This window comes from Periplaneta americana, chromosome 3, assembly GCF_040183065.1.
Source record: "Periplaneta americana isolate PAMFEO1 chromosome 3, P.americana_PAMFEO1_priV1, whole genome shotgun sequence".
Lineage (NCBI taxonomy): Eukaryota > Metazoa > Arthropoda > Insecta > Blattodea > Blattidae > Periplaneta > Periplaneta americana.
Window position 1 is genome coordinate 112,832,754 of NC_091119.1, and position 13,262 is coordinate 112,846,015.

General features: G+C 33.1%; 1 protein-coding gene and 1 non-coding gene across 3 annotated transcripts in view; both read left to right on the top strand.

The window, feature by feature from the left end:
- Positions 1–13,262, top strand: part of LOC138696394 (rho guanine nucleotide exchange factor 17) — a 348,700-nt gene that overhangs the window by 21,897 nt on the left and 313,541 nt on the right. The gene's annotated exons all lie outside the window — the stretch shown is intronic.
- Positions 2,157–2,263, top strand: LOC138697198 (U6 spliceosomal RNA). The gene has a single exon (XR_011331560.1). It is a non-coding gene; the product is annotated as a U6 spliceosomal RNA (small nuclear RNA).

The window sequence follows — 13,262 nt, forward strand, 5'->3', positions numbered from 1 at the left end:
TGTTTAGTGTGAGTTTTTCAAAATCGATACTTTTTTAGTGTCATAAACTGTGATGGGTTTGAGAAAAGTGAAAATACAAAAGAATTCAAAGGTGAATGAATGACCTTGCAGATACGCTGAACGCAAAGACTCCCTCGTCTGCCCTGTACAAAGGATTCTAACATTACACGATTTTAGAAAATATATTACACGTAATTGACAATACAACGAACACGTTTGCCTAAGAAAGAACCCTTGAATTATTTAGAGTGACAATTCAGAGCACTAGCGATATATATATATATATATTTATATATATTAATTCTTGTGGGATAGCAGATTTAAATATATTCTGACAAAAATTTAACCAGGATCCTCAAGAGCAGGTGTCGTCAGCACAGAGCACGCTGGGGCTAGCATCGCTTACCCGCGGAAAACGCAGTGCACTATGGTGCATGGTGCACTGCGTAGCTGCTAGTGGGTATGTTCTCTATCTCTCCCTGCTGCACGACGGTGCACATGGGACGGGACCGCGTACCCGTTGCGCATTTCAGCGGGTGCTGACGACCACTGCGCTAGAGCGACATTTTGGAATTAGAAAATAATTGTCTTATGATGATTGCCATAGAATTTCTACATCTGAACATTTTTCAATCTATGTGCCGGTTAAAAAATGTGCTGTATTAAAGTGCTAATTGTGAACTCCTAATTGAATCCAAGCACCTAGCTTCTACTTCATTAAATATACATGTTTAATTATTAATTATTTTGTTTTTAATAATAGCGCTTTAGTAGTAATTAACGTAAAAGTTATTTCGGTAACAAAAGTACAGTATAATTAGGCCTATTCTTTGCATCTAGACTAGAACTTAATCTGGTTTACAAGTTTATTACATTTGTTTATTACGTTTCCACATCAAAAGAGATTTCTAATCGAGCGTATGAGAAAGTAATAGATCTCATGGAAAAGTCGTTAATTTAATATTCTCCAATAAGTAGCATACAACTACTTAATACAGTGCTGCCAAATTGTTTTAATTTTACAAAACACAAAATAACTTAGGTATTTCAAAAGATCAAAACTTACATTAGCATAGATATAATATCGAAGCTTAATTTATGAGTCTTATTGCACGTAATATTTTTTGTTCCCTTGAATTACGCATAAACCAATACAACTGCAACTAATGAATAAGTAGTAGATAAACCTATTGATGAAAATAAAGTGTCTCCTTTATTATATTACATTCTTTCTTGTGTATAAAAACTATGATTTCATGTCAATGCGTACTTTATAATGCCATAAAAGTGTTCAGTTTTGCGATGCTGTACTGTTTTTTTTTTGCGTATTTCTGGCTAAAGCCGGCACAATGTTCCATTTTTCGGTTAGCCTAATTATTATATTTACTATTCAGGGTTGTGTTATATAACTCACAATTTGTTAATGTAGTAATATTACATTTTTAAAAAAGTAAAATATTGTAACCAAGTACTCTTACAATACATTCTTACCTAATGGGTTATTTTTAAAAAACCTTTTATGCTGGGTAACTTTCGGTGCTGGACCCCGGACTCATTTCACCGGCATTATCATCTTCATATCATTCAAACGCTAAATAACCTAGATGTTGATACAGCGTCGTAAAATAACCCAATAAAATAAAAAAAAAATTAAAAACCTTTTGCATTCACTTGAATAGCGATCCTGAAACTGGGCACGGAAAACAGGGCTAGCGCCACTCGGCGACGAACCACTGAACTAGAGGAAGTAACGTCACGTTCTCTTCTTCTTCCGTGTCGACGGAATTTAGATACCATGCGGATACCAAAGATTATAATATGCTACATAATTGAAGAGGAAGGGTTGATATCAACTGAAACTCTAACCAATCAACAAGATAGACGACTTGTGTCTCTTCTACCCGCTCTGGTTTAACAGTAGGCCTGATGCGGTGTTTAGTTTTGTACCATAAGTGAAATTTACTGAGAAAATGTATTTTTATTTCAACACAGTTTCTCATACTTAATAATTTTCTACAGCAAATGATATCAGTCTAAAATAGTTTTAAAGTGATTCTTGCTGATAAACAAGCATTTGAAATTACGGAGAGTTACCCGCAAGTGGTCCATTCGCAACGAGAGTAACTATATATACAGAGCGCTCGCAATCGACTGTCGTACTCGCTTCGGCGGTACATATACTAAAATTGGAACGATACAGAGAAGATTAGCATGGCCCCTGCGCAAGGATGACACGCAAAATCGTGAAGCGTTCCACATTTTTTGAAGAATACTTAGTCATGTACAAGGTGATCACGTGATCAGATTTTGAAAATAAATAAGCTGGGCACTTCTTAGGTGCGAGATATCGAAGAAAAATTTTACAAACTAAAATTCAGGCAATTAAAACTGCAAATTGATAGGTAGTGTTGTGATAGAAGAACTGAGAGTAAATATTAAATTTTCTAATAATTGTAATGCAAAGGCAACAATACCAATATTTGTATATAATTTACTATAATTTACCTTAAAAAATAAGTTCATAACTCTTTAATCAGGTATATTGCATTTACTGTACTTAGGGTGACCAGATTCACATCGATAGAAAAGACACAGAGCTTAAAAAAGGAGGATATTGTTAGAAAAAAAAAGAGGGCAGAAAATATGTACTTAAATGTAGGCTTAGGCCTATGTTATATTTCGTCAATGTCTATTTTCTTACAAAATATTTACAGTACAGATTTAGTCTTATATCATACTTAAAAGTAAGTTAATATTACAAAAATAATTGTGATAAAACTTAATAATAATAATAATAATAATAATAATAATAATAATAATAACAATAACAATATTCTAATAATATATCTTGAACTTGAAAGTACTTTTCCTAGAATAATTGCCTTCAGTTTGCGGATGGCACTAGAATCATCTCTGCTAGTTTCTTTCTGTCATAGAATTGAGCGATATAGAGAAACTTTCTATGCAAAACATTCGGTTCCTCCATTCTCCGAAGACTGAATGGCATGGTGCCAATCTTGGAGAATTCCGGTCATTGTCATCTCTCTTCATTTGTTAGGCAAGCTGCGCGCACTGACCTCTCGTCACAACGGGGACCGCGTGTCATTACAAGTAGGACGAGCTGTTACGGCCTCCTGTACCGACCTCTGTTATTTATCGCCATATAGGATAAAATATAGTAGTATTAAGTTGTAGGTGAACGTATAGTTTGATACAAGTGAACAAGTGCCAGATTACAACGTTCTTTAAATTTAAATTCACTTAAACACATATTCATATTCATAAAATAATTTAATTAGTCCGTTTCAATTTTTTTTTACCGTGGAACGTTTTTCTATGTACCAGTCGAGAAAAATATTGTAACAAAAATTACAACATTGCCTCTTATGTTGGTTGCGTCGCTACCGCCCGCAATGCATTTGTGAGTTAAAGAACTTCATTTTTGTTCATTCGTGGCCCAGGTTACTCTTCTACTATAATATTGATCAAATGGAATACGCAACTTATACTTACATTAGCGGATCCATTCTCATTTGTTTTTATATTTTAAGAGATTATGTGCATCTCAGCATTTTATGAAACTACAACATTGATCAAATGGAATCGCGCAACCTATATTTAATATGTTAGCGGATCTATCTTCATTTATTTTTATATATTAAGAGCTTATGTGTGTCGCAGTATTTCCTGAAAGAACCCTCCCCCCAATCCATCCGCGATGTAGTCTCTTTATTTAAGCAATTCCAATAATAACGCTGACGTATTAATTAATAAATGAATAATTCATTTTGATGCTTCTTTATTTCAGTGATTTATATCCTTATACATGGGGAGTCGTGTTAAAAACAGTTGCTGTAGATCTATGATTTCGGTGTAAGATTGAGTTAGAGAAGATTCACGTGATACCTTTTTAACGTGTAAAAGCTTAATTAACACATCATGTAATACGCATGAAAAATAGCAAAGATGATAATGCCAATGTATTGTGAGGTCTTTCAATAGAAACTGATAGAGAAATGCAAGAAAATATACCAGACAACACAATTTGTGATGAAAACATCAATACTTCATAGAACCTCAGATTACCAAGACGTAGCTATCCCGGCTGATAATTATATATGAAGGCAGGAAGCTGAAGAACTGTTGAAGTGTATGGTGCTTAAAATAGAATTACAACGCATGTTGGACGTACAGATTACCACGAAACCAATTTTATTATCATTGATACTCTACGAAATGTTACGTAGAGGTTCGCTGAGCATCTTCCGAACATTCGAGGAGCACTGAACTTGAATTTCAGAGAACAATAATTTTAGGCACTCTTCACGTCATTTGCAAGACTCTTGGCTAGCATCATATATCTGCGTAAGCGCTGTGCTAAGAATTTGATTCATTCTCGTTTGCTGTTATTTTCCATTTTAGAGCTGTGTGAAAATTCTGTATAGTGATAACATGAATCCATAATTAATTTGAAGTTTATAATATAATAATAATAATAATAATAATAATAATAATAATAATAATAATAATATAATATGATACAATGAACAGCAAATTTTAACTTTTTGTTTGTTTGTTTGTTTTTTTTTTGTTTTGATCGGAAATAAAATTATAGTGTTGTTACTGATTCGTGTGCTCTAAATCCGAATTTAAAAATCTGAATCTCAGATCAATTTCAGTATTACACTTCGGTTCAATTTCTGGGGGAGAAAATAGCGTATCTTCTTGTACAATATGCATGAGAACAAAATTTGGCGAGTACTTCATTTTGTGATAATATCGAGGGGTTTCTGCGAAAATCCTAAAACTCCATTTTTCTAAGTTTTGAGAAAAACGGAGTTGAAGTTTTGGAGTTGCAGTTCTTGACTTAAGTTCAAAAGGACGCCGGGAATAATTACGAATATACAGTATATTATATATACTGTATATATAATATACTGTATATTCGTAATTATTTTTGACGCCTAAAGCTTTGAAACATATTTTAACTATTAAAATTAGGCTTTTGGATAATCCACCGGTTCCCAGACGCTATGTCCACAGATATTTCACCCACTGTTTCGTACATCCGTTTGATATTCTGTCCATTATATTTGTTCGTCTTCTGGTGTTTTATGTCCACTATTATTTCGTCCACAGTTTAAAATGTCCTTTGTGCTATTTTGTTCTCTGAAAGTTTCGTCCACATTTTATTATGTCTTACATTTATCTTTGTTCTCTTTATTAAGTTGTCCATTTTATTGTCTCGTCCAGTACACTGTGTGCAATATTCCTGACTGTCCATTTGTATAAATGGTTTAAAACTAAGACACTATTATTACTATACCACTACCACTACAACAACAACAACAATAATAATAATAATAATAATAATAATAATAATAATAATAATAATAATAATGTGAATGAAAGTGGTGAGTATAATTGTGGAGGACTAGCATGTCCTGCTCTCTTGCGGTTGTTATCGTATAAGCCATTTTAAATGTTTTCACTTTCTTCAAAATGTAATACTGAACCAATGAACTACATATTTCCATAGAAATGAACATCAATATGCTACAAAATAATTCAATACATTTCTATAGCAACCCTTCTTTTTTTAAATTGCATATTGGAAGTAATTGTTACCCAAAAATGAACAAAATATTTGAGGACAAAATATTTAGTTGGCACAGAAATAGTGGATAAAGAAAAATTGAGAAAAAAATTATCGACACAATAATTCTTGACTGAAATATTAATGGACAATTTTTTTGGTGGACGAAATGTTTGCTGGACTAATTTCCTTGGGCAAAATAGGTGTGGACGTGAGATAGTAGATAAATTGTCTGATGGACGTACTGCTGTGAACGTATCGTCCTGGAAGCAATCCACCGTGTCCTGGAACTTGAAATTTCCAGCGTTTCGGCGTTTCGGAACTACATACAAATTCCATTCAGTCGTATATGGATTTAGCCTGGCGTAACGAGCGTACTAAATAAATAGGCCGCGTTACACTACATGCCAGAAGGGATTGTAGCTGGCAAAATTTATGTATCAATTTTCTTAATTTAGACAAAAAAGATAATGTATATATCTTTATAACATAAGTTTCGGGTCCATTATAATGGCTAAATATTTCACTTGTTCACATGTAAGAATTTTAGAACATAGACAAGGATTAATATTTGAATAATTATTTTCGGTAAAGTTATTTTGAAATTATTTTCATTTGAGGAAAATCCTGTTTTATTAAAGAAAAGATATAACGGCTATTTATTAATATTTATACATAGAAGGTTGCATCTAAGCAGTATTGAACCATGTTAACTCCCGTATTTGCTTTTTTATATTCAGTATTAGTATTTCTAAGAGTAGGATAATGCATTCAAAAGCTTCCGAAAATCACACAATTGCTTTATTGTATTACTGAGACACACAGCCAAGCGTCCTTATAAGAATACTTCAATCTTCTTCACTACTTTTTTTTTAAGTTTATATTGCTTTCACTTGTTTTTTTTAATACACAAAATATATTTCTTATATTTTAAAAGTAAATATTCCACTGTGTTTACAACTTTTTTCAATAAACTAAATTAAATCAGTTAAAGTACAGTAGCTTTCACGTAGCAAATTGCACTAATGTTTATGCACAAAATGTATTATTTATATTTTAAAAGTAAATATTCCACTTTGATTACACATTTTTCAATAAACTAAATTAAATCAGTTAAAGTACAGTAGCTTTTATGTAATGGAATTGCACTAATGTTTATGCACAAAAGTATTATTTACATTTTAAAAGTAAATATTGCATTGTGTTTATAAATTTTTCAATAAACTATTTTTTTTAATTAAGTATTAACCTTTAAGAGACACTATATTTATATTTAGATTTATATTATATGTTATAAAAAGTATGATGTTCTTCTGTCCATGGGCTAAGCATTTTGTACTTTCTTCTTCATAATTATTTTTGCAGAATTTAACATCAGTTGAAACCCTGATAATGTGGGCTGTTGTGTAGTTGTGACATAGTTCAGGTAACCCATACTGAGCCAAGTAATGTAACTTCTATTACATCTTTTAAATAAGCCTACTGTATGTCATTTTCCATTACCATAATAATAACAACTTACTGTTAATCGAAAGTGTGTTTGTTATCAGTAGAGCCCGGATATTTAGGCATTTATAACAGTTAAAATAGGCAGGCAAAAAAAAAAAAAAGGCAATAAAAACGTAAAAAAAAAGGCACAATAATCTTTGAAAAAGGCATTATAAATTTTAAAAGGGCATAATATATTTCAGCAATAAATTTATATTATATCAACATAACTCACATATTTACTTGGTATGTGACACATGTTGACTTATAAAATACTTTTTTTTTTTTTTTCGTGATTAACTGTCTTTTCACAAACCTTAAATAACAAAACCGTTCCATCGGTTGAAAACACGTGGGCACCAAATTCACTAACGTAAGCATGAAGTTTACTTTTCAATGACTGAATTTAGGCATTCTAGCTAACCGATCTTACAGTATACCTTCTGTCACCCGACAATAACTGACTGTTCGTCATTCAAATTTCTTTCTCCTACAATAATAAACACGTGTAGAACAAAATTGTAGCAGTAGGCTGGAAAATATGGAAGCAAACAATTGGAAATGCTACGTGACAACTTCTGTGAGAAGGAGCTTAATATTTCAAATTATAAAGCTGATTGTTGGTACCGTGAAGACATGACATTATTATATTTGTAACTGTGGATTGTCGATCATTATTCATATTACACCACTAATATTAAAGCACGATTATTAGCAGATTAAGCACCGAAATATATTACTTTTATTTACTATTGTTAGTAAAGTTAGTATTGTTTCAAATATTTAAATTTAATATACATTACATTACAATTAATTAGAAAATTGCAAATAAACAAGAAATATTGGTTTAAAATGACAAAAAAATGCATTTATTAGTGAGAAACACCTTAAAAAGGTAAAATAGGCAAAATAAAAATTGGTCCTATCACTTTGGTTTACTCCAAATCACATTTATATCTATGCAAATAATGATTTACTTCCACCCAGTGAAAAAGGCACTTTGCCAAACATCCGAGGTGTAGTTATCAACAGTAATCTCACTAGAGGTTTTGATTTATCTAGAGAAAATCAAAACTGGAGTCGGATTTAATTGACTATTACACGATTAGAAGAAAGTATATAAAGATTATAAATAACAAAGTGCTCCAATACAATAAAATATTAATTGACTTACGAAAATAAACCTGTCTTCAAATATATTATTGCACCATTACGCTAGATGGCAGTTGTGCCAACTATGGAATCTTCATTGAACCCTGTAGACGGTTACTAGTCAAGAAAGCTTTGTTGATTCAGTTTCATTTTTATTAAGACAGTTGCATTCCACTTCAATTATCCGAATCCCAGTAATCAACGTCACTTGACAGATGATTTTCAATAAATCTTAATATTAAACAATCTCTGATACGTGACTATCCATAATATCATATAGCAGAAGCTATAACATAACCTAATATACACAAGTGTTAGAAAAGTTTTAATTAACGACGACGACATAAAAAATAAACATGAATAATTTTAAAAGGAATAATTATTGAATGTACAATTTTCAAATTTGAATGTGGTTGGTGGTTCAATTGATGTTATATTGGACGTGTGCATAATAGAAGTGGAACTCGTTGATTTAGGCCTACATGGTGTATTCAACTTATTCAGGATTTCAGAATGAATAATTTTGAAAGGAATAATTGTTAAATGTACAATTTTCAAATTTGAATGTGGTTGGTGGTTCAATTGATGTTATATTGGACGTGTGCGTAATAGAAGTGGAACTCGTTGATTTAGGCCTACATGGTGTATTCAACGTATTCAGGATTTCCGAATGGTGCACTTCATTTATTTGTAAATCGGATTTCAGAAGATGCATAGGTATGATCAGTGATTTTTATTAATTCTTGTTCTTGAATGCCAATGCGAGTCATATTTGAAACTGCTGTGCATCGACTGGAGTGGTTTGTAATTATATATATATATATATATATAAACAAACCACTCCAGTCGATGCACAGCAGTTTCAAATATATATTTTTTGACGTCCAGACCAGCGCAGTTCCAAATGTTGGCAAACAAAGAAACAAATGCTAAGGACGCGATAAAATAAAACAAATGCTAGGGACGCGATAAAATTAAACAAATGCTAGGGACGCGATAAAATTGTGCGATAAGCAGCCATGATTGGTCGAAATACGTCCTTTCGTACCGTTTTATTGGTCAAAAGTAGTATGACGTAGTAAGAGTGTAATAGTCAGTATAATCAATACAAGATATTAGAAAATATTTAATCAAAGATATACGGTATTAGAAGTATATCGGCAGAAGAAACAGTTTGATAGAAGCGACCAGGTAGATTATAATTATGGACAAAATTACCGAAAAAAAAAAAACATTTTATATTTCTGAGAACACCAAGCACACAACGACTATGTCTGGGTATAGTAATAACAGTAACTAACAACACATTCATACGTATTAATGCAGAGCGATGTGCTGTTGAGAACATGCAACACCTTCCGATTACCCTTCAGCAAACATATGGGTCTTGGTTAGCAAGCAAACTTAATAAATGTAATAATCCACAATGCGAAATCTGGCGAGAGGTCTCATTTCCCGCAAAAGACAGAATGCCTTTATATCTCCCAGGTTGATATCAGTAACTTACATAACTTTTCATCTTCACTATCAGCGAAAATGTTAATAAGAACACAAGTTTTAAGTGTGCAGTACTTATCTGGATCTGGAGGATTAGCTACATGTCAAATACTTGTTCTGTAACACCACATTCCAGAGTAGGTACTTAGGACGTAATGAAATTTTGTGGTGTCGTTAGTTATACCGGATATCGCGAAACTAGATTCAATTTGAGTAAGCCATAGGTAGGCCTAACTCTGAGCGACAATGCCAGAATGGCGGAAAGTTAAAAGCACCTCTTCAGATTTGTATATCCTCGTGAAATTTTGCATATCCAAGTTAAATCTAGACGTCAAAGGGTCATCAAATGTAGTGAAATAAAAAACAATATAATTGACATGAATTATCACTATATATAACATATACATCTCACAAGACTAGCTGTCCTTCAGTAAGGTTTGCCAAAAGACACAGCTTATTAAAAATATATTAAAGGAATTCCAAAATACTTAAATCATTCAACTGAGAATATTGGGATTGTTCCTCGTTATCCAAACAGAAGTCCGAAGACTTTAATCTGTCATTTTATATGATAATAATCCTTTAAGTATTCAATTATAGGTTCATAGGGTTACCTAATTTTCATCATGCTGTAGGTTGTTCAACTGTAGTTTCAAAGCATGCAGTGGGATCGATGATAATTGCTTCCCCCCCCCCCCCCCTTTTCAATGGCAATTATTTGAACTCGCTTAGTACTTCCACGTTTTGCAAGACACTGGATTTCTTGGTGAACCTCGTAGAATGAAGGAAGACTTTTAGCAATAAGTTCTCGTATTAAATGGTATCTGGTATTCCGGACGGGAGTTTCATGTTGGCAAAATACAATATTGAAAATCAATGTTAGGCGTAGTAGTGTAGTAGTAGTGTAGTATAGTATAGTTATAGTATAGTATAGTATATTTACTATAGAATATAGTATAGTACAGTATAGTATAGTATAGTAGTAGTGATAATAGTATAGTACTAGTATATTGTTAGTAGTAGTGTAGTATAGTTATAGTATAGTATAGTATAGTATAGTATATTTACTATAGTATAGTGTAGTGTAGTATAGTAGTAATGTAGTAGTGCCAGTAGTAGTGGTATTATAGTAGTAGTGGTAGTAGTATAGTACTAGTATATTGGTAGTATAGTATAGTATAGTGTATTTCTTTATTTTAGTAGGTTATTTTACGACGCTTTATCAACAGAGTATAGTATAGTGTAGTATAGTAGTAGTAGTAGTAGTAGTAGTTGTAGTAGTAGTAGTAGTAGTAGTAGTAGTAGTATAGTAGCAGTAGCAGTAGCAACAGAAGCATGCTTGTTCTGTTTATGTTATTAGTCTATGTTTTAAATGAGAAAATGAAATTAGTGATAATGGTTTAAACTACAATTTTCTTTAAGAATACTTGAGTTAGTACCGGTCAAGTTATCATGAAGCAAACATATTATGTACCGTAATTTACCGACTGGCATGTGTGTTGATTTTATATTTCTACTGTTCTGAGCGTAGTATGGGGTTTACAATAGTTCAAAATATAATGCAGCGAGCTTTCCAGCGGCATATCCATGTGGTTCTCGTCCATACAAGCCGTCTGCTTCACTGCCATAATTCCATAGCGGAGGGCATAATGGAGGAAGGACAACCACGACTCAGAGAGCTCCTAATTAGTGGCTATGTGGCTCAAACCGCAAGCTTTTAGTTGCTCTCTCCCGTTTGTGTATGTATGTATCATATCTAAATTCAGTGGATCAATCCATTACTATCGCTCATGGATGGAGAATTGCTGCGCCTGCGAGCCAAGGCCGCATCTTAGCAGCAGTGCAACTGATTCTTTTCATTTTGCGGATGGTAGTGGATTGAAAAATTGTTGAATACGGGGGCCACAATGAAAGTTTGTGCAAACTGATACAGTATATGCAGCATTAAGCCAGATTTTTTGGATAGTCTATGCAATTCAATTTTCAAGACAACTGCTCTTCATAATTCCCCCCTCCATATATATTTATTTAATTGATGTATTTAACTAGCTAGCTAGCTAGTGAATACAAATTAAATTATACAACAAACATTTTTCTAGCCACTATCGTAAGAGCCAGGCTCGTGTACGGTGTGGTCTTAGTCAATAATATAACATAAAATTTACAAGGACAGTTTACTAAATACAGTAAGTAATTTAATTCAAACCAATAAATAATACACAAGAGCAAAGAAGAAGAAGAAGAAGAAGAATAAGAAAGAGGAAGAGAAAAAGAGAGAAAAACATACATTTACTATAAATTGACAATCAGACAGAAGCCAGTGATATTCAATAAAGACATGAATATACAGTAGTCGACAGAAATGAAAGGTAAAAAGACACACACATTTGTTAATATTATATATCACGAATAATTTTATAAATTTCTTTTTTAAAAGGTTCAATTTTAAAATATTTCAAATTTGGAAAATGGTTTGTAATTTTATTATAAAGTCTTGGGCCGAAACTAGCACCATGTTTAAGAGCTATCCTAATTCAGCTGCTAGATGTTTTTGAAGTCAGCATTCTATCAAATTTATGGTTTTAAGTCGACAAGACTATCGGGTTATAATTCTTTATGATTTTAAATCGTCATTGATGTCAAAAGAATGCATCCAACAACTTCAAAATACTTTTGGAGATGGCGCACCAAACAGTAAGGACTATGTTCCTATGACTGGATTACAGATTTCAAACGTAGACATACATCAGCGACGATTTCTATGGGTGTCGGTCTGCTACAGGGACCAGTGACGAATATCGACGCTGAGCGTCAAATGTTTAAAGAAGATAATCGAATAGTCAATTGCGATTGACGACATCTATGCCGAGATTCGGGCAACTGTGGGGATAGGTATGAGTGGAATACAAAAGTTCCTCCATATTAATCTTGCTCTGGGGAAGCTGTGTGCGTAGTGGAATCTACATAGTTTGACTGAAGCTGAGAATCAAACGCATGTTGATTATTATACGGAAATGCTTAAAAAATCAATCGAGGCAGCTCGAATTCTGTTTTTGATCTCACTGCAGGTTTCGAAACATGGGTTTACTGTTATGAGCCAGAAAATAAACGACAATCGGCATAATTGATCTTCTCAGACGGAGATGAGGGAGCAAAGTCAAATTAGGCCGAAGTACCGACAAGAAGATGGTTGCCTCATTCTTTCGTCTCACTGATCTTACCATATCTGTTCAACTGAAGGATCATGATATTGTTAGTGCTGGGTGGTATACCATAGCTTGTTTACCGACAGTCGTGGAAAAAGTGCTTACGGAACTACCTCGAAGCCGTATCATCCTCCACCATGATAATGCGTAGTTCCACACTGCGGACTAGATAGTGGACTTTTTGGTCACTTCAGGTGTGAAAGTAATGACTCATCCGTTCTACAGTCCTGATCTAGTACCATGTCACGTTTTCCTTTTCCCAACCATCAAAAAGAAAATGCGCGGATTGTCCTTTAACATCGTTCAAGCTGCGATTAAGGTCT